At 47.1% G+C, this 18,043-nt stretch overlaps 1 long non-coding RNA gene across 1 annotated transcript; it reads right to left on the bottom strand.

Moving 5' to 3' along the window:
* Positions 1 to 3,144: 3,144 nt before the first annotated feature.
* LOC141075612 (uncharacterized) lies at positions 3,145 to 16,820 on the bottom strand. Its single transcript, XR_012227311.1, has 3 exons — positions 16,616 to 16,820; positions 13,328 to 13,411; positions 3,145 to 3,232 (listed from the first exon to the last, which is right to left on the bottom strand). It is a non-coding gene; the product is annotated as an uncharacterized lncRNA (long non-coding RNA).
* Positions 16,821 to 18,043: the final 1,223 nt, after the last annotated feature.

Here is an 18,043-nt window from a genome sequence, read left to right as displayed (position 1 = left end):
ATGGAGGATTCCAGAATATCCAAGGCGAGCCAATGTAAGCCCAGGTTTTTAAAGATAACACTGCACAGATATTAAAGCTGCATAGACTTTGTTTTCGTATTAACATTTGAAATTATGGACTTTGATTTGATACACAACACATCTATATGCTATAAGAAAACTGTATTTTTAAAAGAACCAAGAAGAAGACAGAAGACATCAAAATGAAGACCAGATGACATCAGATGATGATGACTGGACCTGAGATGCTTCAATTTAGACTTAGGGAAGTATAATTATACATATTTTATATAAATATTGTTCACGGCTTACCATAACATGAATTCACATCAATTATGTCATTGAGTACTTATAACGGTAATCTGATATTATTATTATTATTATTATTATTATTATTATTGATATTAAATTATTTTGTCAAAGAAGAAGAAAAGAAGAAAGAAGATCTTGTTATATTTGAGGGTTCCAATTAATGTCTGTCTCCCTCAAAAGGGGGAATTGTTAAATATTAATAATCCGTTAATTTCTTATAAGACCCAGTTCTGTAGAATGCTTTAGCTTACACGACATAGGCTATTTTTAAGCTTGGCTCATGGTAGAAAGACAGCTCCATATATGTAGAGATCACGTGTTTCAAGAGACGTATATAATTCATGGCTAACTGTAGAGGGTGCTGTCTTCTTCCCTCACCATCATGAGAGACAGACGCAAGATGACATAACTCAACAGCTGGTATGTTACTTTAGTACGAAGAAGTCGAACAGAGAGACAGACGCCATTTGCCATGTGGGTTCCCGGAGAGAAAGAAGAATACATGCTGCTTTGCTATGAACAATGGACAATATCTCTTTCACTTATTTTTATTCACCTGTTTTTCTGTAATAACCTTTCTTTCATGGAAGAATCCAAATAAACCACTATATTTTTATCTGGTAACTAGTCCTGAATATTTTACAGGATATGCATTATTTTACAATAGCACATGTACAGCACACAGGCGGTACATGTACAGCACACAGATGGCACATGTACAACACACGGACGGCACATGTACAGCACACGGACGGCACATGTACAGCACACGGACGGCACATGTACAGCACACGGACGGCACATGTACAGCACACGGACGGCACATGTACAGCACACAGACGGAACAAGTACAGCACACAGATGGCACATGTACAGCACACGGATGGCACATGTACAGCACACGGACGGCTCATGTACAGCACACGGATGGCACATGTACAGCACACAGACAGCTCATGTACGGCACACAGATGGCACAGGTACAGCACACAGACGGCACATGTACAGCACACGGACGGCACATGTACAGCACATGGATGGCTCATGTACAGCACACGGACAGCACATGGACGGCACATGTACAGCACACGGACGGCTCATGTACAGCACACGGACGGCACATGTACAGCACACAGACTGCACATATACAGCACACGGACGGCTCATTTACAGCACACGGACGGCACATGTACAGCACACGGACGGCACATGTACAGCACACGGACGGCACATGTACAGCACACGGACGGCACATGTACAGCACACGGACGGCACATGTACAGCACACGGACGGCACATATACAGCACACAGACGGCACATGTACGGCACACGGACAGCACATTTACAGCACACGGATGGCATATGTACAGCACACGGACGGCACATGTACAGCACACAGACGGCACATGTACAGCACACGGACGGCACATAGACGGCACACGGACGGCACACGGACAGCACACGTACAGCACACGGACGGCACATGTACAGCACATGGATGGCACATGTACAGCACATGGATAACACATGTACAGCACACAGGCGGTACATGTACAGCACACAGATGGCACATGTACAACACATGTACAGCACACGGACGGCACATGTACAGCACACGGACGGCACATGTACAGCACACGGACGGCACATGTACAGCACACGGACGGAACATGTACAGCACACGGATGGCACATGTACAGCACACGGACGGCTCATGTACAGCACACGGATGGCACATGTACAGCACACAGACAGCTCATGTACGGCACACAGATGGCACAGGTACAGCACAGGTACAGCACACAGACGGCACATGTACAGCACACGGACGGCACATGAACAGCACATGGATGGCTCATGTACAGCACACGGACAGCACATGGACGGCACATGTACAGCACACGGATGGCTCATGTACAGCACACGGACGGCACATGCGCAGCACACGGACTGCACATGTACAGCACACGGACGGCACATGTACAGCACACGGACGGCACATGTACAGCACACGGACGGCACATGTACAGCACATGGACGGCACATGTACAGCACACGGACGGCACATGTACAGCAGACAGACAGCTCATGTACGGCATACAGATGGCACAGGTACAGCACACAGACGGCACATGTACAGCACACGGATGGCTCATGTACAGCACACGGACAGCACATGTACAGCACAAAGACGGCACATGTACAGCACACGGACGGCACATGTACAGCACACGGACGGCACATGTACAGCACACGGACGGCTCATGTATAGCACACGGACGGCACATGAACAGCACACGGACGGCTCATGTACAGCACACAGACAGCACACGGACGGCACATGTACAGCACACGGACGGCACATGTATAGCACACGGACGGCACATGTACAGCACACGGACGGCACATGTACAGCACACGGACGGCTCATGTACAGCACACGGATGGCACATGTACAGCCCACAGACAGCTCATGTACGGCACACAGATGGCACAGGTACAGCACACAGACGGCACATGGACAGCACATGGACGGCACATGTACAGCACATGGACGGCACATGTACAACACGCGGACAGCACATGTACAGCACATGGACGGCACATGTACAACACGCGGACAGCACATATACAGCACTTGGACGGCACATGTACAACACGCGGACAGCACATGTACAGCACACAGACGGCACTTGTATGGCAGACAGATGGCACAAGGACAGCACATGTAAAATACACGGACAGCACATCTACAGCACACGGACAGCACATGTACAGCACACGGACTGCACATGTACAGCACACGGACGGCATGTTTATACGGACCCATAGACTTGTCTTGGTCCTTTGTCATCTGTGATGCTGGGAAAACACGGACATGAGAGCAGCACCGTAGGTCAAATAGGGGACACGTGGCATCTGTGAAAAACATGACAGGTCGTGTGAAGGGGCCGTACAGTCACATAATAGAAAACATTAGCAGAATTGCCGTCTTTTTCTACATCCTACCTCACAAACAGCAGAATAAAAAGAGATTAAAGTCCTATATGTCCCCCAAACTACTCTGCTAAATCCCCTCTGGCTCCGTGGCCGATGGTTCGGGGGCCCTGATGGTTTTTATTCATTTTGCAGCTATAATATAAGGTGAAGCCACAAGACCCCTGCAGCCCAGTGCTAAGACTGATGGAGACCCCTGGAGCCACAAGACCCCTGCAGCCCAGCGCTGAGACTGACGGAGAACCCCAAAGCCACAAGACCACTGCAGCCCAGTGCTAAAACTGACAGAGATCCCCGGTGCCACAAGACCACTGCAGCCCAGTGCTGAGACTTATGAAGATCCCTGGTGCCACAAGACCCCTGCAGCCCAGTGCTAAGACTGATGGAGACCCCCGGAGCCACAAGACCACTGCAGCCCAGTGCTAAGACTGACGGAGACCCCTGCAGCCACAAGACCCCTGCAGCCCAGTGCTAAGACTGACGGAGACCCCCAAAGCCACAAGACCCCAGCAGCCTAGTGCTAAAACTGACAGAGATCCCCGGTGCCACAAGACCCCTGCAGCCTAGTGCTGAGACTGGCAGAGACCCCCGGAGCCACAAGACCTCTGCAGCCCAGTGCTGAGACTGACGGAGATCCCCGGTGCCACAAGACCACTGCAGCCCAGTGCTAAGACTGACAGAGACCCCTGGAGCCACAAGACCCCTGCAGCCCAGTGCTGAGACTGGCAGAGACCCCTCGAGCATCGGTGCTGGAGCCACGGGGAATTTATCAGTTCATGCTAATTATTTTTACATTCTCAGAAATCCCCTGTAGTGTCTGTTCACACCCACCATTGTTGCTGTGGATTTATTTACAGTGTTGGCAGGAAATATTCTGAAAGACAACAGCAACAGATTTATAAAAAAAAGTGTCTTCTGGCTGATGTCCGTGTCTGCCAGGTGTCCATGTCTGCCTGGTGACCGTGTGTGGCCGGTGTCCATGTCTGGCTGCTGTCCCTGTCTGTCTGCTGTCTGTGCCTGGCCAGTGTCTGTGTCTGGCCGGTGTCCATGTCTGGCCGGTGTCCGTGTCTGGCCGGTGTCCGTGTCTGGCTGCTGTCCGTGTCTGCCTGGTGTCCGTGTCTGGCCGGCGTCTGTGTCTGACCGGTGTCCTTGTCTGCCCGGTGTCCATGTCTGCTTGGTGTCCGTGTCTGGCCTGTGTCCATGCCTGGCTGGTGTCCATGTCTGGCCGGTGTCCATGTCTGCCTAGTGACCGTGTGTGGCCGGTGTCCGTGTCTGGCTGCTGTCCCTGTCTGTCTGCTGTCTGTGCCTGGCCAGTGTCTGTGTCTGGCCGGTGTCTGTGTCTGGCTGGTGTCCTTGTCTGCCCGGTGTCCTTGTCTGCCCGGTGTCCATGTCTGCTTGGTGTCCTTGTCTGCCCAGTGTCCATGCCTGGTTGGTGTCCGTGTCTGGCCGGTGTCCGTGTCTGGCCGGTGTCCGTGTCTGGCTGCTGCACCTGTCTGGCCAGTGTCCATGTCTGTCTGCTGTCTGTGCTTGGCCGGTGTCTGTGTCTGTTCGGTGTCCGTGTCTGGCTGCTGTCCGTGTCTGGCCGGAATCCGTGTCTGCCCGGCGTCCGTGTCTGCCCGGCGTCCGTGTCTGCCCGGCGTCCATGTCTGCCCGGCGTCCGTGTCTGTCTGCTGCACTGGGACAGTGTGAATAGTATAGTAGACAGCACTATTCCACACAATAGGATATTAAGCCCTGTTCACACTGCGCTTCTGCAGTGCGTCCGGGGGCTCTGCCTGAATCCCCCTAAAATAGGAATCACATAAATCCCCGTTGGGGCCACAGACGGCACTGACACCAGCAGAGGTCAGAGGAATTTGTTTTTTTTCTGAAATTGACTGATTTATTCCCTTAGGCCGGTGCACACGATCAGGAATTGGCAGCGCTTTGTACGCAGCACACGTCCGCTGCCGGCTATTGAACGCAGGTGACTCCACATGTGATCACTGAACCGTGTGGATTCACCGCGTCCAATACATTGTAGGGTGAGATCTATCGCGTCTCCGCAAATAAACAGACATGTTGTGATCTGGAAAGACGCGCCGCATGTCCGTCTCTAAAGATAGGGAATTTAGATTGTGAGCCTCATTGGGGACAATGCCACTAATGTCTGTAAAGTGCTGTGGAATTAATAGCGCTATATAAATGAGTAAATATAAATATATAAACTGCGGGGGTTCTGTCCTTTCACAAAATGTCGGCAGAGCCCCCGCAGCACCGTACACCCACAGCGGCGCGCCACACATTCAAATGACCCCTCATCCCAGCCTGCGGCCGGCAGCAATGCTCCCCTCTTGGCTCCTCCAGCAGTGTCCCTGGGTGTTATAATAATTGTAATAAAGTTCTTTTTTTTATGTGCATGTATATATATATATAATTTGCCTATTGCAGGAGCCTCTGCGGTTTCCAAACACTTTGCTAATGTGCATAAAGGAGATTTAAAAAGCTTTTCCTTTAGGGGAATAGAGGTGGTTACAAAACCACGTAGGTGTGGTGAGTATAAAAGTAAAATCCTCTCTAGAGAAAGTAGGTGGATCTTTTTATTAGAGACTAGAGTTCCTGACGGATTGAACAGTAGAATGGATCTCATTACACAATATTAAGTAAGAAAATAAGAGTAGAATTTTTTTTTTTTTTTTTTTATAGAGTGCATATATTAGTTTTCAAAAGATTATATCTCTATCTTATACCTACTCCAATATATTATTCCTTTTGAGAGTTATATTTGTGATTGTCTCTGATATTTAGATCGCGCCTACTACTTGATGTATTTTTTCATATATGTTTATAAAATATTTTTTTTTTTTTTTTTTGTGGCAGTTATTCCACATCACTGTTGATTTATTACCAAATGTTTATATCATTGGTCTATGTATAAAACATGTTCAATATATGTATTTTTCTAGCAATATTTTTGAACTGAGTTTCAACCATCTACTCAGGTGTTTTTAATTGGTTTGTTTCACTGCTTTTAATTAAGGGTCATTTGAATATGTTCCACAAAGGAGGATATATTGTCAGTGTTGGAGCTCAGTTCAAATAGGACCGTGAAGAAGGCACATAGTGCTGAAACATGTAGTCCCTTGCTGGAATGTTACCAATTGTTTGGAGTTCCTCATATATTTTTTACATGAATTAATGGATAAATAAAGAAAAAGATTTTATAATTCTGGTGAACTTTCATCTTTTTGCTGGATCCCAATTCTCTTATATTTATATATATACATACACTCACTGGCCACTTTATTAGGTACACCTGTCCAACTGTGTGTTAAGACTTAATTTCTAATCTGCCAATCACATGGCGGCAACTCAGTGCATTTAGGCATGTAGACATGGTCAAGACAATCTCCTGCAGTTCAAACCGAGCATCAGTATGGGGAAGAAAGGTGATTTGAGTGCCTTTGAACGTGGCATGATTGTTGGTGCCAGAAGGGCTGGTCTGAGTATTTCAGAAACTGCTGATCTACTGGGATTTTCACGCACAACCATCTCTAGGGTTTACAGAGAATGGTCCGAAAAAGAAAAAAAATCCAGTGAGCGGCAGTTCTGTGGCCGGAAATGCCTTGTTGATGCCAGAGGTCAGAGGAGAATGGGCAGACTGGTTCGAGCTGATAGAAAGGCAACAGTGACTCAAATTGCCACCCGTTACAACCAAGGTAGGCAGAAGAGCATCTCTGAACGCACAGTGCGTCGAACTTTGAGGCAGATGGGCTACAGCAGCAGAAGACCACACCGGGTACCACTCCTCTCAGCTAAGAACAGGAAACTGAGGCTACAATTTGCACAAGCTCATCGAAATTGGACAGTAGAAGATTGGAAAAACGTTGCCTGGTCTGATGAGTCTCGATTTCTGCTGCGACATTCGGATGGTAGGGTCAGAATTTGGCGTAAACAACATGAAAGCATGGATCCATCCTGCCTTGTATCAACGGTTCAGGCTGGTGGTGGTGGTGTCATGGTGTGGGGAATTTTTTCTTGGCACTCTTTGGGCCCCTTGGTACCAATTGAGCATCGTTGCAACGCCACAGCCTACCTGAGTATTGTTGCTGACCATGTCCATCCCTTTATGACCACAATGTACCCAACATCTGATGGCTACTTTCAGCAGGATAATGCGCCATGTCATAAAGCTCGAATCATCTCAGATTGGTTTCTTGAACATGACAATGAGTTCACTGTACTCAAATGGCCTCCTCAGTCACCAGATCTCAATCCAATAGAGCATCTTTGGGATGTGGTGGAACGGGAGATTCGCATCAGGGATGTGCAGCCGACAAATCTGCGCCAACTGTGTGATGCCATCATGTCAATATGGTCCAAAATCTCTGAGGAATGCTTCCAGCACCTTGTTGAATCTCTGCCACGAAGAATTGAGGCAGTTCTGAAGGCAAAAGGGGGTCCAACCCGTTACTAGCATGGTGTACCTAATAAAGTGGCCAGTGAGTGTATATATATATATATATATATATATATATATGTATGTGCGTATGAGTATGTGTATATATATATATAATATACACATGATGATTGCATTCTTATGCTTCGACTGAAACTCTTTTCAGCTGGTGTAATGAGAAGACATGGGTGTAATGCTTAGTTTGCTATCCTTGTCTTGCATGCAAATAAAATGTCATACTTCTCTGGTAACATAGATAAGGATTGCTAACAGCTAAGCATATTTCAATGTATGTACTATTTTGCAAACGTAGTATTTTGAACGCCCTCCTCTTTTCTTATTTAAACTCTTTGAATTTGTATAGAGTCAGACAGATGACTGCTCACATATGGTGTGGCTGTCATTTTGCCTCCATGCCGGCATGATCAATAAAGAAACATCTTACTTATTCAGGTCTGGAAGATTTCTAATTGGAAGACTAAAACTCCACTGACATTACTGAGATCTCACTGTAAAGACCTTATTTTGCGGCCTCCAGTCATTCAGCAGAGTATGGGGGTCCGGCACTGTGGGGGCTCTTGTTATCACCGCCTCGCTTACAGATGGGGGCGCCCTCCCTACTGGCTGTGTTACAAGGTGAGCTGGACAGGATATAATCAGCCCTTTTATCAATCCCACATCTGCAGGTCATGTGGACCACAACGATTCTGGGTATGTGATCAATTCTTCCTCTAATTCTAGGAAAGGATCAGCATTTCTCACTCGTTCCCCTGCCTCGCTGCAGGTGGACACTGGGTTTAGAAATGGTGTTCCACTTTAGAACTTGTGAACATGCCTGCAGTCTGGTATTGTAAAATAAGCCATCACCCAAATCCTCCCATTGTTACTTTCCTTACACTCTTTAACAAAATCACAAAGGAATTTCCATGATCTACTTTACATCTGGAGAGGGAAACATGTGGCACAGAACCTCTAAAAAGCAAAAAACAACAATTTAATTCGTTCTGCCAGTTTAAAACTGATGACACATTTCCCTTCATGATCCCAGTATAGAGTGTCCAAGAACAATCTAGAGCATGGAAATTCTCATATTTTACATCAGGACCCCTAAATACCTGTAGTACATGGTGCAGTGTAGTTCTTCAGGTGTGTGAAAATCTACATTTGTATACCTTTATCTATTGCTTCCTTGATAAAGGATGGTCCTGCAGTTACTAGATCTAGACTGTAAAAGTATCTAGATTCCCCATACCCCTGGATCACCATTGTCTCAGCCATGGATTTCACCTATAGTCCGGCAGCAGTAGGAATTATTCCCAGGCTCAGGGCTTGCATCATATCCCTCCCACACAGTTGATATTATAATTTGTATAATTGCACTTTTACCTGTGCCGAGGGCCCGGTGTCTCCACAGGCGTAGACAATGGTTCTCTGTGGCCCTTACCACTTGCTCCTTTTACCACTATGCAGGCAGCAGACAGTCCAATAGTTGGTATCTCTTCTGGATGTACTAAGGTTCTAGTGCTGCTGCTGAATCAACAAGAAAAGTGACCTCATGGCTTACCACAAGGACGGTTACTTCTGGAAATACAGTGTTTTATAAATGTATTTCTACTTTAGCCAAATTAAATTTTTCCTCTCATTACCCCTTTCTTGTACCAAATTTTCACATTTTATCAAAGCAAGTTTTATCATCAAATACAACCCATCTGGTCAGGGGACACCCTCAGCTCTTCTAGTGGTCCCTTCTTATCTTAAAACCACAAACAACCACATTCCAAAACATTTCTCATGCTCACAGCTTATCTCCCCACCTCAGGACTGTGTGCTCTGGGTGGTGCCTTCTCCTAGTTTTTCAAGATTAAAAAGACAATGTCAGGGATCTACAATGTTTACTCTCTATTTGTTATAATATATAAGAGTTAGGCCTATAAGTTACCAATAAGGACACATTGCACATCTGATCTGAAGACTGTTCTCTCTGGGTACCCGATGAGAAAGGACCATATCCAGTTTCATTCCATGGATACCCTCTTGGTACAATCTTAATAACTTTCCAGCCATCACATGAAATGGTCAATAACATTACTGCCTTACAATGAGGACAAGACCTTAAAATATATATATCTGTATCTATGGGATAAAGTCCCATAATGATGTTACATAAAATTCTTAAACACAAAAAGACAAACAAGATGAGGACTATACACAATATAAACCCTGGAGCACAATGGATTTCTACCCACTTATAAGAAGTCTGACAAATATCAGTGAAATTCATATGTCAACAAGAAGATAATAAACCAATAGCAACAATTCAATTACTGCTACTAATATCCAGGATCTAAATAATCCTCACTGATTACACCATGTCCTAGATATTTACCAGCTTGTATCGCTATATCCTGCCACCTCCACCCAATGAAGGCCTGTAAGGGGCGAGTGTCACAACACAGTGTAATAATAACAAAGTTCCCCAAAGACTATGGTCACTGATATCACAAAGATACATATACTCACAAGGACTTCTGACTAGTGTAACAGTACAAACACACAACGATCTTCACAGTTAGGGACTGGACATACACACATACACAGAGACATATAAGACAAGAGAGTAAAGTTCCCTCGTACTCCTACACCTGAAGTGCTGAGATAAAGTCCAATGACACCGCCTCTTTATAAACAGAGACGTTCCCGTTCTTAATATCAGGTATTCAGAGCACCACCGGCGCGGACTCTCCTCAGTGAAACGAGGAGGTTCAGTCACTCTGTGCTATTAAAAGAAAAACATATAACAAAACTACATAGAATATTCTCTATGGGAATCAGGTGGCGTGTATCTAGGTGATTTATACCACTATAATAAACTATGATTTGTCTCCAGTCCACAGGTGAATGTCAACCACGCCTACTGGACTCCCTTATACACCCAGGATTTTATATTCCAATCCTTATACATTCACTCAAGAGATCACTCAAGGAGTCTCATGTGTAACATAAAACATATAGTTATGGCGTTTTCGTTCTATGTAGTTTTAAAAGATAGACAAAACAGCACACTTACCAGAAAACAACATTCAAACAATACCGGCAAAATTTTATACTGGGTTCTATTTTAATGAAACATACTGATCATTGTAGACAATACGCTACTTCCTGATCAAAAAAGTGTGATAGAAATACTCATTAAAAATTCCAATCTTTATTCCAACATATACATATAAAATAAAGTGCCTCATACCATAGAAAGATCAAAATTTAGCGTATACACAAGTTTCAGGGACATAAAAGGAGTCATATATACCCAAATGCATATAATAGTGCAAAAAATATTTACTATAATATCTACAAACATATAAGACCAAAATGTCTCTAAGATCTCACATTATTAAAAGTATATTATTTAATTTGTTATACAAAGTTAAATTGCCTCTTACAGCTTATTTCTCCATAGCAAATATTTATTTTATCTTTGTAATAACCACATGGCTTAATAAATTACAATTCACATAATATTTTAGATTAGCACTGTAGTAGTCACATATAACATAATGAGAACCGTATCCACTAAATATTTTGCACATCAAAGGCGTATAGTAAATGCTCCTATTAATAACAAAATTCTTTATGACGTGCTTCTTCCTATTATGTATATTTAGCCATATGGTCTACTTTAAAGTTACCAGCTCAATCTTTTCATGGCCAAGCTTGAAAGCGACTTTCTGTCCTCATGCCCCATCAGGCCCCTGGCCTACTACCGCTTCATTGATGATATTTTAATCATCTGGACGGAGTCTGAGCAACAGCTAAAGACGTTCCACGAACAGTTTAATCAATTTCATCCCACCATCAATTTAACATTCAACTACTCCAGCACTGAGATTAACTTTTTGGACACCGTCATTAAGCTAAAAAACAATGAAATAGAGACATCCCTGTATCAGAAGCCAATCGACCGTCCAACATACCTGAAATGGGACAGTTTCCATCCAAAACACATAAAGAACTCTATTATCTATAGCCAAGCCATCAGATACAATCGTATATGTTCCAACCCCATGGATAGAGACAAACACCTTGGTCACCTCAAAAAGTCCTTTTTGAGTCAGGGCTACCATCCAAGAACAATTCAAAACCAGATTACAAGAGCCACCAGAATGTCAAGGAATCACCTGCTACATTACAAAGCTGAAGAAGAGAATAACCGGGAGCCTCTAGTGGTCACCTACAACCCAAATCTGGAAGTGCTAAGGGGAGCGGCACGGAAATTACAGCCTTTACTGCAAAAAGATGCCCGATTACAATCCATGTTTCCAGACCCCCCACTGCTGTGTTTTAGGCAGCCCCCAAATGTAAGAAGCATCATTGTCAGAAGCTCCCTGTCCTCTCCAACAGCTGCAGGAACCTTTCCTTGAAACCAGAAAAAAATGTAAAACCTGTCCATTTATAATGACCACGGACAAGATAAAGATCCCCAACTCACATCAGGACTACAAGATCCCAGGTACTCTCAGCTGCATCACATCTAATGGGGTGTACTTAATTATCTGTACTAAATGTCCAACTGGGGGTCTGTATGTGGGGGAGAACGGGCAAAAGCTTAGAACAAGGATGAATGCTCATCATCACACAATAAGAGAAAAAAGAAGGGATCTACCTGTGGCAAAACATTTTTGTATGATGGACCACAACACCACGGATATGAAATTACTGGTATTGAAAGGTAACTTCACATCTCAGAGAGAGAGAAGAGTCTGTGAGTATAAATTTATGACGACCTTTGACACTCTCAGTGCTGGAATGAAAGTGTCGCATGGATTTATGTCTTTTTACATCAATTAAGGAATTTGCTTCCAAGACCTTGTAGGGGCATCACAACACATTAGGAGACCCCAATCAGAGGACTGTAAAACTCCTTATCTATGTACTGGTCCAATATTTATGTTTCTCCCTCTCCCATATTGATAGTTCTGCTTCACGTCACTTGTCTCATCTATTGCATTTTTTCTGTGTTGTATTGTGCATAAATATGTGACTCTTCAGATTTTGTATTAGTCTAGCCTGATAAAGAGACCTGAGTAGTCTAGGAAGCTTGCAATGTGTTACCATCTTTTCAGTTAGCCATTAAAAGGTATCAACCACTGAGGACTCTCAATTCTGAATATTTTTCAGCTCAATATAGACATAGTATAGCACACTCAAAGCCGCACTATTAAATGAGTGTGTATCCTGCATTGAAAACACAGGAATCTCATTAAGGCAGTTCCCAATGCTGCCATGTGCCTTGCATAGTGCAAAGTCTCATTATAGACCTAAGCATATAAGGCGGCTGCAAGTGCTGCCATTGTATTACACAGAAAGCTATACTTATGAAGGCTAACAATCAGATATGCGAATAACGCTATAGATGTCTCATAAATACATATTACCTGTTCCCAGCTCTTGTTACATAAATGCCAAGTGGCCCGCTAAAAGATCCTAAACCCCGACGCGCGTTTCGCTGTCAATGCTTCCTCAAGACGGAGGACTTACTTAAGGAGTTCCAGACTCCCCCGTGCATGGGTTACAGTACTCACCGGTGAGGGAAAGGTGTTGGATTTCCTGGCCAACACACCAAATGTCAGTGGAGTTTCAGTCTTCCAATTAGAAATCGTCCAGACCTGAATAAGTAAGATCCTTTATTTGGTCATGCTAGCATGGAGAGAGAATGACAGCCACACCAGATGTGAGCAGTCCTTTGTCTGCCTCAATACATATTCTTAGAGTTTAAATAATAAAAGAGGAGGGCGTTGAAACATACTTCGTTTGCAAAATTAGTACATACAATATACTTAGCTGTTGGCAATCCTTAATAATAATAATACATTTTATTTCTATAGCGCCGACATATTCCGCAGCACATTACATTTCAGAGGGGATTTGTACAGCCAATAGACATTACAGCATAACAATAATCACATACAGTAGATTATAACAAATACCAAGAGGAATGAGGGCCCTGCTCGCAATCTTAGTCTATGAGGAAAGAGGGAGACACGAAAGGTGGGTGGTAACAGTTGCCCTGATTGTATGGACCAGCCATAATGTTAAGTGTGTAACAGTACAGACACAGAGGGCTAATGGATGCATAAAGCATGTGGGAACACGATGCGAGGAACCTGGTTATGGCAAAACTTTTGGCTGTGCCACCCAGGGATAGATTAGGTTAATGTGTTGAGGCGATAAGTCAGTCTGAATAAATGCGTTTTCAGGGCACGCTTAAAATTGTGGAGATAAGATATCCTTATCTACGTTACCAGAGAAGTAAAGGTATGACTTTTTATTTTTGTACGTTAGATAAGGATAGCAAACTAAGCATTACACCCATGTATTACATCAGCAGAAAAGAGTTTCAGTCTAAGCATAATAATGGCATATATGCAATCATGTGTATATATATATATATACACTCACTGGCCACTTTATTAGGTACACCATGCTAGTAACGGGTTGGACCCCCTTTTGCCTTCAGAACTGCCTCAATTCTTCGTGGCAGAGATTCAACAAGGTGCTGGAAGCATTCCTCAGAGATTTTGGACCATATTGACATGATGGCATCACACAGTTGGCGCAGATTTGTCGGCTGCACATCCCTGATGCGAATCTCCCGTTCCACCACATCCCAAAGATGCTCTATTGGATTGAGATCTGGTGACTGAGGAGGCCATTTGAGTACAGTGAACTCATTGTCATGTTCAAGAAACCAATCTGAGATGATTCGAGCTTTATGACATGGCGCATTATCCTGCTGAAAGTAGCCATCAGATGTTGGGTACATTGTGGTCATAAAGGGATGGACATGGTCAGCAACAATACTCAGGTAGGCTGTGGCGTTGCAACGATGCTCAATTGGTACCAAGGGGCCCAAAGAGTGCCAAGAAAAAATTCCTCACACCATGACACCACCACCACCAGCCTGAACCGTTGATACAAGGCAGGATGGATCCATGCTTTCATGTTGTTTACGCCAAATTCTGACCCTACCATCCGAATGTCGCAGCCGAAATCGAGACTCATCAGACCAGGCAACGTTTTTCCAATCTTCTACTGTCCAATTTCGATGAGCTTGTGCAAATTGTAGCCTCAGTTTCCTGTTCTTAGCTGAGAGGAGTGGTACCCGGTGTGGTCTTCTGCTGCTGTAGCCCATCTGCCTCAAAGTTCGACGCACTGTGCGTTCAGAGATGCTCTTCTGCCTACCTTGGTTGTAACGGGTGGCAATTTGAGTCACTGTTGCCTTTCTATCAGCTCGAACCAGTCTGCCCATTCTCCACTGACCTCTGGCATCAACAAGGCATTTCCGGCCACAGAACTGCCGCTCACTGGATTTTTTTTCTTTTTCGGACCATTCTCTGTAAACCCTAGAGATGGTTGTGCGTGAAAATCCCAGTAGATCAGCAGTTTCTGAAATACTCAGACCAGCCCTTCTGGCACCAACAATCATGCCACGTTCAAAGGCACTCAAATCACCTTTCTTCCCCATACTGATGCTCGGTTTGAACTGCAGGAGATTGTCTTGACCATGTCTACATGCCTAAATGCACTGAGTTGCCGCCATGTGATTGGCAGATTAGAAATTAAGTCTTAACACACAGTTGGACAGGTGTACCTAATAAAGTGGCCAGTGAGTGTATATACTCACACACATACACGTATGGATATATATGTCTATATACACGCACATAAAAGAAAGAACTTTATTACAATTATTATAACAATCACACACCCCCTGCACCCTCTTGCTCCCCTCTATCACACACCCCTGCACCCTCTCGCTCCCCTCTATCAAACACACACCCTGCACCCTCCTGCTCCCCTCTATCACACCCCCCCTGCACCCTCTTGCTCCCCTCTATCACACACCCCCTGCACCCTCTTGCTCTCCTCTATCATACACCCCCTGACCCTCTTGCTCCCCTCTATCACACACACTCTGCACCCTCTTGCTCCCCTCTATCACACACCCCCTGCACCCTCTTGCTCTCCTCTATCACACACCCCCTGCACCCTCTTGCTCCCCACTATCACACACCCCCTGCACCCTCTTGCTCCCCTCTATCACACACCCCCTGCACCCTCTTGCTCCCCTCTATCACACACCCCCTGCACCCTCTTGCTCCCCTCTATCACACACCCCGTGCACCCTCTTGCTCCCCTCTATCACACACCCTGTGCACCCTCTTGCTCCCCTCTATCACACACCCCCTGCACCCTCTTGCTCCCCTCTATCACACACCCCGTGCACCCTCTTGCTCCCCTCTATCACACTCCCCCTGCACCCTCTTGCTCCCCTCTATCACACACCCTGCACCCTCTTGCTCCCCTCTATCACACACACCCTGCACCCTTTTGCTCCCCTCTATCACACACTCCCTGCACCCTCCTGCTCCCCTCTATCACACACCCCCTGCACCCTCTCGCTCCCCTCTATCACACACCCTCCTGCTCCCCTCTATCACACACCCCCTGCACCCTCTCGCTCCCCTCTATCACACCCCCTGCGCCCTCTCGCTCCCCTCTATCACACACCCCCTGCACCCTCTCGCTCCCCTCTATCACACACCCCCTGCACCCTCTTGCTCCCCTCTATCACACACCCCCTGCGCCCTCTTGCTCCCCTCTATCACACACCCCCTGCACCCTCTCGCTCCCCTCTATCACACACCCCCTGCGCCCTCTCGCTCCCCTCTATCACACACACCCTGCACCCTCTCGCTCCCCTCTATCACACACCCCCTGCACCCTCTTGCTCCCCTCTATCACACACCCCCTGCTCCCTTCTATCACACACCCCCTGTCCTCCCCATGTTCCCTGTTCCCGCCATTACCTCTCACAAGTTTCCCATCTCCTTCAGCTTCCAGCCTGCAAATGCTGTGGCTCCTCCCCCTTGAGTCACATGATTGTGATGTCATTGCAGGTCCTGTACCATTCCTCCACTGTGGAGAGCGCGCAGCAGAGTAGCAGAGCAGTCAGCTCGGCACAACACACCAAGAAGCCCGGAGGAGGGAGCGGCCGACACCCCGCAGAGGACAGAAGGGAGACGGTGTGTGGAGGGGGGAGGAAGAGTGTGGGGGGAGCAGAGGCTGAGCATGGGGGGGAGGAGCAGAGGCTGCGCGTGGGGGGAGGAGCAGAGGCTGCGCGTGGGGGGAGGAGCAGAGGCTGGGCGTGGGGGGGAGCAGAGGCTGGGCGTGGGGGGGGAGCAGAGGCTGGGCGTGGGGGGAGCAGAGGTTGGGCATGGGGGGAGCAGAGGTTGGGCGTGGGGGGAGCAGAGGCTGGGCATGTGGGGGGAGCAGAGGCTGGGCGTGGGGGGAGGAGCAGAGGCTGGGCGTGGGGGGAGCAGAGGCTGGGCGTGGGGGGAGCAGAGGTTGGGCATGGGGGGAGCAGAGGTTGGGCATGGGGGGAGCAGAGGCTGGGCATGGGGGGGAGCAGAGGTTGGGCATGGGGGGAGCAGAGGTTGGGCGTGGGGGGAGCAGAGGCTGGGCATGTGGGGGGAGCAGAGGCTGGGCGTGGGGGGGAGCAGAGGCTGAGAATGGGGGGTCAGAGGGTGAGCATGAGGGAGCAGAGCCAGAGCTGGCGTGTGGTGGACGGGAGCAGAGCCGGAGCTGGAGTGTGGTGGACGGGAGCAGAGTCGGCGTGTGGTGGATGGGTGTAGGGTCAGAGCTGGTGTGTGGTGGACGGGAGCAGAGCCGGAGCTGGTGTGTGGTGAACGGGGGCAGAGCCGGAGCCGGCGTGTGGTGGATGGGAGCAGAGCCGGAGCTGGCGTGTGGTGGACGGGAGCAGAGCCGGAGCTGGCGTGTGGTGGACGGGAGCAGAGCCGGAGCTGGCATGTGGTGGACGGGAGCAGAGCCGGAGCTGGAGTGTGGTGGATGGGAGCAGAGCCAGAGTTGGAGTGTGGTGGACGGGAGCAGAGCCGGAGCCGGCGTGTGGTGGATGGGAGCAGAGCCGGAGCTGGTGTGTGGTGGACGGGAGCGGAGCCGGAGCTGGTGTGTGGTGGACGGGAGATAAAACATACCCTTTAGTAAACATACCCTTTAGGGCGGCACGGTGGCTCAGTGGTGGCGCTGCAGCCTTGCAGTCTGGGGTCCTGGGTTCAAATCCCACTAAGGACAACATCTGCAAGGAGTTTGTATGTTCTCCCCGTGTCTGTGTGGGTTTTCTCCGGGTACTCCGGTTTCCTCCCACATTCTAAAGACATACTAATAGGGAATTTAGATTGTGAGCCCCATCGGGGACAGTGATGATGATGTGGGCAAAC

Source organism: Dendrobates tinctorius, unplaced genomic scaffold (assembly GCF_039654945.1).
Source record: "Dendrobates tinctorius isolate UK_male_01 unplaced genomic scaffold, ASM3965494v1 ptg000366l, whole genome shotgun sequence".
Lineage (NCBI taxonomy): Eukaryota > Metazoa > Chordata > Amphibia > Anura > Dendrobatidae > Dendrobates > Dendrobates tinctorius.
Note: the sequence above shows the minus strand (reverse complement) of the source record. Positions and strands in the feature narration are given on the sequence as shown.